Source organism: Parasteatoda tepidariorum, chromosome 1, assembly GCF_043381705.1.
Source record: "Parasteatoda tepidariorum isolate YZ-2023 chromosome 1, CAS_Ptep_4.0, whole genome shotgun sequence".
NCBI classification, from domain to species: domain Eukaryota; kingdom Metazoa; phylum Arthropoda; class Arachnida; order Araneae; family Theridiidae; genus Parasteatoda; species Parasteatoda tepidariorum.
The window spans coordinates 30,196,372-30,204,203 of record NC_092204.1 but is presented as its reverse complement, the minus strand read 5'-3'; the positions used below and the strand labels follow the sequence as shown (position 1 = coordinate 30,204,203).

The window sequence follows — 7,832 nt, the reverse complement described above, 5'->3', positions numbered from 1 at the left end:
AAATTAAATAATCAAAGTTTTAAATAAATATTAAATGCTTAATAGTCTTAAATTAAGTGTTTTCTATGAAAAGTTATACTTTTTTTCTCGTATAATTTTAGCTTCGTCTGCTGGATTTACAAGCTAATCTACCAGAAAAGAATAATTCAATTTTGAGATGCACTGCCGGACACTGCAAGTCGAAAATAACACACTTTGGTAGAAGACTGGGGGCCGTAAGTATGATCCTGACAAAAAACAAAACAACTGGTGTGCATTTGCAACAAGGTGCACTTTAAGTCTCTCGTAGATTAAAGTAGTCTTATTGGTTGTTGTGTAGAAGTTTGAAGAAAGGCGCATGCCTGTGTGATTCATCCCTATACTTTGTAAAACAACAGTGAATATACACAATATTCACTGTTGCTGATCATTTTATAAAATCCTTCAAAAAAGCATTTCAAGATTCCTTGGTTTATTGCTTGGAAATATAGTTGCAAGTAAACAATAACTTGCATTGATGGAATAAAACTGTACAAATATTCAACAGGGAAAATTTTTTCTCGGAAAATAGGAAAATAAAAATTTATCACTTTAGTAAAATAAAAGCACATAGTCCAATTGTTACTTTTTATATTAAAGCAGTGATTCTCAACCTTTTTTTTGCTGCGGCACACCTTTAACGATTTCGAAATTTGACGGCACACAATGAAACAAATTAGATTAAAAGTCGTTTAATTACCTATTTTGCACTGTGTTAAATAGTTTGTGATAATAATTTTGAATGTAAAATAAAATAATATGCACTACAAAAGCACATTTATTAAGGGATTAATTATTTCTTTCGACCAATTTGTTAATAGTTAGTAACAGTTATTTATTTTTTTGCTAGTTTAATTGTTAGCTTGTTTTCTATAATTATTAACTGTTATTTTTGTGTGATTTGTTGTTAACTAGCTTTTTTGCTAATTATTAATTGTTAGCTTAATTTTTGTTAGTTATTTTTTGTTAATTTGATTTTTTAGTTATCCTTTGTTAATTTGTTTATTAATTGCATAGCTTACTTTTATGATTAGCTCTTACAACATCTTTTAAAATTGAGTGTCATATACAATTTAAACACTTCCATCTTATTTTAAGATTGTCTGGTAACAATCGCCGACAAAGATGTTCATGCGGTTAAAGCGTGGAAAAACTATAAAAAGTATAGATGTATACACTTTTCTTTAATTTAAACTTTACTCATAATAAAAAAAGGCATTATAATTTTTACTGTATCATTTCTAATATTTGGCGGCACATTTTAAGAATTTGGCGGCACACAAAAGTGCCGCGGCACAGTGGTTGAGAATCACTGCATTAGAATATAGCTCATATCTACCACGGTGCCAATGAATTGTCGTGTTTTAAATTTAAACTGCAAGTGTTTACATGAGATTAAATTAACCCCTTGGGGACAGGTGATTCATAAAAGCATTCGTACAAAATCAGAATCAGGATGTAATTAAACAAAAAACGGTAACTTTAACTGCAACTGCAGTCGTTTCTAATTTGACAGACTTACTTTGCTTTTACTTTAATTATTGTTAGTTAAATCATATATATATATAATCAATGTTAGTTCAAAGTATAACTAAATAGTTTTATTTTGAACAAAGTAATGGTGAATTAAATAAATCAAACAATTATTACTCTGCCCACAAATAAACTACTAAAGAATTAATTTGATTACCAGTTTCATCTTTTTACCCTGGTTGATACGGTTTTATGTTGGCACGTATTTGCGACAGTCGGCGCGAAAGGGTTAATGGAGTGATAGTGGGGAAAGGGCTGAAATGGGTCTATATTTGGTGTTGTCATCTATAGGATCAATGTCTATAGGCAAATAAGTTGAAGTCACTTGTAGTGCAATCGTATGCGTTTTCATTAAAATGTGGCGTTGAGTTTGCCCATGTAAATGTTTATATCTACTATCTTTAAATGTACGAATATTAGTACACAATTTCTTTAAACATATTACTTAGTACTAGTACATGAGACTTAATTTCAGGTTTAAAAGTCGAATTGGTAAGAAATTTAATCTAGGATTAGGATTCTTTTTTTTTTTTTTTTAATAGTTAATAGCTTTTACACATTTAAAAAAAATGAAAGTTTATGAAATAAAAAGCATCAATTGAATAAAAAAAAAATGGAACTAAAAGGAAGTTAAAAAAAGCTTCAAATATGATTTTAGTGTAATGTTTTCTACTAGCAATTCTTTACTGGTTGAGATGGATGAAACAGAAATTAAAATATCGGACTTCATGAAAGAAAACTGTTTCACTTTTATCCACATGGTAACCAGTACCGATAAAGCCTGTTAATGCAATCAATTGATGTCTTAAAAGTGATGACCAATCCAGAAACTAGAGGTAATTGCCAGGACGTCTGGACCATTACTTTAACACAGATACGAACTTAAATTCTTTTTGATTACTTGAATTTCTTTTCTTTCTTTCTTTTTTTTTTCTTTTATAATCATTTGTAAATTATCTTAGTCAAGTGTTTTGGACCCTAATTTTTCGGCTCAATTTATCCTATAATTTTATTTCATTATTCTCACTCTCATAATTTTTTCACTCTTCTTCATTCAGCTGCCTATATCCACGTTTTACAAGTTTTTTTTTTTCTCAACGGAAGAAATCCTATTACTACTCACTTTTTAAAAACTGTTCATATTTTTCGTAATAATAGTGGCGAGGGAAACTTTTCTCGTCGGGCTAGTACGCTCAGAACTGAAATTTCATGTCCTGTTGATTTCATGTCATGACCGTAAGATTTCGTTCTTTCTTTGAAGTTAAGAAATGAGCATTTTACCAAACATAGAAGATCACTTCTAAAGTGCATAAAAGGGAACATTCAGAAAAAGAATTTTAAAAATCCGTATTTATTTACAAAAATATTAATATCGAACTCACTAATTAAAATGGCAGAAAATTTTCTATTTTATTTATTTTAATAACTTGACCCGGCATCTTCCCAAATGAAATAAAAATATTATTTATTCTTAAGCTTTTAGAATTATATTAATGAATTTAATAAAAAAGAGAGGTAAAGCAAACTTTCATAAGGTAATACTTCCAAAACTAATTCGAAATTTTAACGCTGTTTTTCGAAGTTCTGTCGCCAAGGAAAATAAAAAAAGCCATAGTTTAAGTGTCTTACACTTGGAACAATGCGATGATTTTAAACTATGTAATCTAGCAGCGAAGACTTATCTGGGTTTTAGAACAGAACTGAAGTATTTTAAAAGTTATTAAACTTTTATAAGAGTTGCCAATTTGGTGGCATTTTTCCACCTAGATGAAAATTATTAAAAACTTCGCCTTATTTTCAATTTCTGCAGATTTTTATGAGCCCACGTGAAATAGAATTGGAGTAAGACTTTAAATATTAAAGAATTAGACCACAAACCCTTTTCGTTTTCGCAAAACTGTGACATTTCTCCATGTTATGTTTTGTGCCATTTTCAAAATAGCTCTGTCTTGTGATAGGCTAAACTTGAACTAACAGTCATCAGCGACAGTTGCTAACTCAAAGCAGTTTTAAAAATAGCATATTACTCTCAAAAAAGCATCATTTCGTATTACATCGGAGCCTTAAAGAAATGATTATTTATTAGAATTATTTCATAAATAATAAAGCTCCGATATCGAACTCCGAAAACTCGGAATAGCTCCGATGGCATTTTTATTTTTGCGCAGCTGTTATATTGTATAGCTATGGTCCATAAGTACGTACATAAGTATCAATGAAATATTAAAAATATTGAATATTTGTTTCAACCACTAATATTTTAATTGCATATTTAGTCCATTATATAAAATACCCCGTAAAGATGTTTAAAGGGTTTGTCTGTAAGGTGTGTCTTTCTGCGTAAGGTCCGCCCCTTTAGGGTGGCAATTCATTGGGCCGCTTCCAAATGGTTGATGGCAATAACCTTGCATGGAGCATCACTACAGAAAATGTTGCACGTAACTAAAATAGATAACATCTCTTGAAAAAAATATGAAACTGCGGAAAAGATATATCTCAAGACAAACCTTTTAATGTAATTCATCGAAAAAACGTTGTTTAACCCCTTGAGGACGGGTGATTCATAAAAACATTCGCACAAAATCAGGATTTAAATAAATAAAAAACGGTAACTTAAAGGTCGGCATTGCTAATTTGTCAGACTTTATTCGCCTTTACTTTAATTACTGTTAGTATAATCATAGATATAATCAATGTTAATACAAAGTATAACTAAATAATTTTATTTTGAACTAAGTAATGGTGAATTAAATAAATCAAACAATTATAACCCATCCCACAAATAAATTGCTAAGGAACTACTTTGGTTACCTGTTTTATCTTGTTAACCTGATTGATACGATTTTATGCTGGCACGTATTTGTGACAGTCGGCGCGAAAGGGTTAAAGAATGACTTGCAACATATTAATGAATTTACATATGTCTATATGTCATATGCATAGCCAAATTTGAGTAGCTTTTCGAAATGTTTTTCAAGAAGAAATTAAAAAAAATTAAGTCAACGATGGACCAGGTCACGAATCATGATTCAATCAGTTCATAAGAAAAATATTATTTTCTAATTCACAAACTCTTCGTGATTTTAAGTTATGATACATCAATATCATAACTGATGCTGATGACATATCATTAACTGTTAGTTATGACATATCAATAAAAATCAACAAAATTAATCTAATTACGAGAGCTTGATATCTATGTTTGTTGTTTACTTTAATCAATATGTCTACTTTAATTAATATCTAATAAAGATTAAATATTTAAGAAAAATCTTCCATCAATAGATAGTTGGTTAACTGTGTTTGTTTTGCGCATTGCTAAACTGTCAGATTGCTGTAGGATTCAGACCTAATTGATCTAATTTCGAAAGTTCATAAAAACGTCTCTTCGTAAATAATTGATTATCAGATATTTTACGTACGTAGATGTTTACTTTGATTAATATCTAAGAAAAGTCCACTATAAGTTGGCTCATAAGTGGACACATCAGGTGTCTCTCTTTTGAGCTTGGGCAAAAGACCTATTCAATGTGCACGAGGTGTAACTCTGCATAGGCTTCTCCTGATCACATTTTACACTGTCTTGGTCTGGAAAAGAAAGGCCTCTAACTTGTATTTGATTTCCTGAAGACTTTTGAACTCATTGACTTGGTCTAGCCTGCGGCTGACCAAGAGGAATAAGTCAACAACAGTATTTAAGAAATATTAAATATTTCAGAAAATCTTCCACTGAAAGCTAGTATAGTTGGTTAACTGCAAATGAGCTTGTTTTCCCCAACTACCTTCCAAATTGCTGTTGGATGCAGATTAAGGCTAATAATCGTGAACTGCAAACCGTTAAAAAGAAGTTAAGCAAAATGCTTCCACTTTTTTTCACAAAGGCCTTTACTTTATTATCACAAAATTGTTAGTTTAAGTTGGTGATATGAGGTGTGAAGTGTATTAATTATTAACATTTTAAGACTAAAGTAGCGACTAAAAATATTAATTTACCTTAAAAATAAAGTGTTTTTTTTTTTTAAAAATAACAATCGTAGAAACTTGGGTAATTTTCTCAATTTAAAAACTAGCTTTGAAGAAAAGGTGTAATATAAGCTGAATGAATTGTTTCACTGAATTTTTGATATAAGTAACAATTTAGCTGTTAAATCTCAAATATTTACTTTTGCAATGCAGTGTTTCACTCCTTGAACTAAATAACACTAAAATAAAGTTTGAATATTAAAAAAAAGTTGTATTTTTTTAAAAATCCATTTAACAGAATTAATCTATTTTTCAAAATTCATACGACATTTATTTTATATTTTAAATAATAACTAAAAAATTTAAGGGGAAAAAAATATTTGAATTTTTTAAAATTGTTTACACTGTGTTGAATTATGTAATTTTTACTAAATCTAATCACATTATAAAACGGTCTGACTGTAATATGAGACAATTATATTTCGATAATAGATATTTTCTGTTTCTAATTATCGATCAGAAAGTTTAAGGAAAGTGTAAAAAATCTGTCTGTCAAACCCTTATGTTGCAGCAAATGAGAATACAAAATGGAAAGTGCTAAAACTATTTAGGTTTCAAATAGGTGATATCTATGATGCTATCGTAAAAATTTATGAAACAAGTAATGATTCAAAATGCGAAGCTGAAGCGAAATGTTTTGCATAGGCAATAAAATGCTCAAAATTTCGAACCACGTAATGTATATGGTATAACCTTCTAGGCCAATTTAATTTTGTCTATAAGCTAATGCAAAGTAATTCTGAATTCTGTCACGCAATTAACAGTTAACTTTTTGAAGCGGTTATCTTGTTAAATATTTATTTAGTGTGTCTATTTGTGAATAAAGAATAAAGATTTATTGTGGCCAGAATAATAAATTTTTAAAAATATTTTCTGATCTAAATTTATTTACTTTCAATTTGACAAATAAGTTCTCTGTCTTTAGAATTCATTAAAATTTTGAATTTCATAAAAAAAAATTACTTTCGTGGTGAGGCTTATAAAATGTTGGTAAAAATTACCCAAAAAATTCTGTAATCTTATGATTTTAATTGTCTACCAACCTATAAAATATTGTACAAAAAGCGTTGTAGTTGGCAGCCCTGTTAATGTCTTCCAGTTACATTTCGTAATTCATGGAGGACTGAGAATCCTTTAATTCTTGGCAAACAATGAAGAAATGCAGTTCAAGGCAAGACAAAGTTGAAGCTTTCCAAGTCCAATAGGTTTGTTCTAAAAACGGAATCAGCAACGATCTTTTTTGGCAGTATAGTTTGAACTTGGTAGAAGACTCTGTTCCGAAAAAGAAAGAAGAAAAAAATTAAAATATAAAAATACAAACGGATTTGGCGCGAAAGATATTTTTCCCCTGTTTGTCTGGATTCTTGTGCTCACGATAATTAAAGTCAGATTTATTTACTTAAATCTTAAATTATCATTCCTAAATTAGTGTTATTGCGTCTGCGCTACACTTAAAAATTATTTATTTTTTTTGATGGAAAATTAAGAATTAACGAATATACTTAGCTGATAATTTATTCCTTCGTGCGCAGGTCGTCGGGTTACTAAAGCAAGGGCGCCATCCCCTCTGCAGAGAATCAAAATTGCGGGGATGGCATGTCTTCGGATCATTATTAGGGATGCTTCCCAAACCGTCGCCAGTAGCCCATTGTGCATGTGCAGCTCTAGTACGACGTAAATAAAGTACCTACCTGATAATTTAATGTGACTACCTCATAGTTTTGAAAAATAGAGCAAATGCTTCGGAACGAAAATTCATCATTTTATTATTCATAAACATGAACTTCGTTCATCGAAAATTTTTTCTTTAAAAAAATGAGAAGTTTATGATAATGATAAGAAGATCCAAATCATCAATCTTTTTTTAAAAAAAAGTTCAGGAGAGTTTCGGCCTTAAGCCTTTTATTAATTCCAAGCATTTGTGTTATGGATGGTTCGCAAGTGTATTAAATGAATTTGAAGTAACGTTTGATCCTTAATTTATTAACTTTGATTTGAAATTATTTTGACCACTTTGTTATAATAACTCAGTCCGAACTGCTGTAGCGAAACGTAACATGTTGTGAAATGATGAAAAAAGTATTTATAGAAATAAATAATAGAGCATTTATGCACAAAAAAAAACTGCTATTTTAAGCTATGGCTACCACTTAAATTTTAAATTATCGCAGGCAGCACTCTCCATACCGCAGTAAAATGGTCGTTAATGGAGGTTGGTCATTCTTAGTGGTTATCCATTGACTTCCAAAATTTTTATA

The 7,832-nt window shown here is 29.9% G+C and overlaps 1 long non-coding RNA gene across 1 annotated transcript in view; it reads right to left on the bottom strand.

Annotated features, from left to right (window-relative positions):
* Positions 1–6,636, bottom strand: part of LOC107445358 (uncharacterized) — a 21,950-nt gene extending 15,314 nt beyond the window's left edge. Inside the window, exon 1 of the long non-coding RNA XR_001584246.3 lies at positions 6,618–6,636. This is a non-coding gene — a long non-coding RNA (uncharacterized lncRNA). The remainder of the gene's footprint in view (positions 1–6,617) is intronic.
* Between the last annotated feature and the right edge of the window lie 1,196 nt (positions 6,637–7,832).